Source organism: Benincasa hispida, chromosome 10 (assembly GCF_009727055.1).
Source record: "Benincasa hispida cultivar B227 chromosome 10, ASM972705v1, whole genome shotgun sequence".
NCBI lineage: Eukaryota > Viridiplantae > Streptophyta > Magnoliopsida > Cucurbitales > Cucurbitaceae > Benincasa > Benincasa hispida.
In genome coordinates this window covers 52,014,962-52,017,481 of record NC_052358.1, presented here as the reverse complement: position 1 = coordinate 52,017,481, position 2,520 = coordinate 52,014,962, and positions in this window count along the sequence as shown.

The window sequence follows — 2,520 nt, the reverse complement described above, 5'->3', positions numbered from 1 at the left end:
ACGTACAACTTTATTAAAGCATTTAAGTCCTAATGTCATATTGATGCTTTCATTATTCTCTTTCTTTTTGTAATAATCTATATATTTTAATGGTAGTCTTAATTTTACTTTAATTTTTATGAGATAAACAAAAGTCAAACACAAGGTGGATAAGAGGATAGAAAAACTTGAAAAAATAGAAAAGTGTTGACTCATAAATTTCAAAGTAGGAGAAAGATAGAAAATAGAAGAGAGATGTGATGAGTGTAGATAAACACTAAAATCATCTTTAACTTTTTTTTTTCCTAAGGTAAGGGCACAATCCAACTTTTGAAAGCTTAGAGGTATTTTTGTAACAAGGTATTAATGGTTTCCATTCATATATTAACGATAAGGTAGTTTGAACTTTTCTTTAAGTTTAAGAGATTTTTCTTTAAACTTTTGAAAATTCAAGAATATTTTTGAAACAAAACACTGACGGTTTTCATCCAAAATAATGGTAATGACATTTTTTTAAACTTTTTTTTTTAAGGTTTAAAGATACTTTTAAATTTATGAAAGTTCAAGGGTATTTTTGGCATAAAATATAAAGTTCAAGGGCATTCTTTTTTTATAATTTAGCCATTTTCTTTTCGTTTCTTCGAACTTTTTCTCTTGTCCTGTTATGATGACTTAAGGAGTTCTTTTTTGCCTTTGTTGATCTACATCAAGGTCAACCTTCTAGAGGCTCAACCAATGTCCGTCGGGGTCACCGTTTATTATATTTGGATGACCCCTAATGAGAATCAATCTTCTTAAGGCTTGGTCAATCCTTGTTGAGGTTGACTTCTCCTACAATTGGTCAACCCTCAAGATAGCTAGTCTCCCTTAAGAGAGTCAATCTCCTTGAGACTTTTGATGTTCAACGTCTTTCACACTAGTTGATCCTTACATGTGTTGGTCTCCCTAAGACTTGGTTGATCCTCATGGAGGTTGACACTTTTTTAAATTAGGCCAACCCTTATGAGGGTCAGTTTGAAGGGATTGAATCCCATGTAGAAGCATTTTATCATTTTTTTTTGTCTTTGAAGTGGGATGAGAAAATACATAATTGAAACCTAAAATAAGGCTAAGCATGCTTTTCAATAAATTGAGTAAATTCACCTTTGTAGGAGAACAATTCTTCAAGAAAACTCCAAGCTTTTCCTCTACACAAACCTAAAAAAATGTAAATGACAAGACACCACCGAAAAGGTTATCCGATTATGTCTCAGAAAGGATCATTTTTTTTGCAGAGAATCCCTCTATGTTAATTGCTAGAGAGGATTTTTAGAGAGAATAATGAAGAAGATGAATTAGTGAGTTATCTTCCTTTTTTTTAATTTAAATTATTTATTATTTATTACTTATTTAATTTAAACATACACACATATATATATGATATGTAATTAAATAACTGATAATAATAATTAATTAATTAACTAGTAATTAATTAATTTTGAATATCACATCTTTATTCAATTATACACTTAAATCATAATAAAATGCACATTTCTTTTAACCCATAGTTTTAATATGAATCTCATTCATATTAATTTTTACTCTATAGTTCTTATATGAATCCAATATATATAAACTAATATTCGAATCTTATTCAAATATTATTCTCTCATATTATAGTTTTAATTATAAATACTATTTATAATTAACTATATACTATAATGCATCAATATACATTATACTTTATATTAATCATATTAATATAAAATTTCCTTAAATAATTTGAACAATTAAATTATTCAAAAAAAAAATCAACTGATCCTTATGTTAGTCTTGGTGAGCTAGGAAAGGAACCTAATGGACATACATATTAGATTATGAATCGAGATTAAATTAATTAAACTCTTTAATTAATATAATCAACATTCATTAATTGCGGTTGCTCTAGCAAAGACCCACACCTACACTTTTTGTATTGTAGATATATTTTTCTATTCATGGATATAATGAGTCATCAATAAGTCAACCATTCACAAATTGCTCGTAATTATAGTTGGATCAAATTATTGTTTTACCCCTGTAATTATTTCTTTTTCCTTAAGTCCCATCAATCCTTTAATGAACAACCTGTTTATGGTTCTACCATAAACAAATCCCTCTTGGGCCAAGGAGAGGGAGGAGTTCCTTATTCAAAACCCAGAGTTAGCACTTAAAGGAGTAATGCATCTACTTTCCTTAAAGACGGGAAGAAATCAACTCCACCTTGTACAGCTATGTTCATAGCTCCCTAATCAGACAAATCTCTAAAATGGTACACTTATTGAATCAACAACTCGAGCCACTCTTACCCATACAAATCAATGGATTGTTCTCATAGCCAGGAGTTCATAACTCACTTAGGATTGAGATCGAGTTATCTGATAACTTGTAGAAATACAAGTTATCGTCCTCTTAAGTTGGAATAGTTATGGTTAAATGATGAGAAATTATTATAGGTGTGTGAAATTGCGTATACAATCAATACATACAAAAGTATTCCTTTGAATGTAATTCCACCACTAA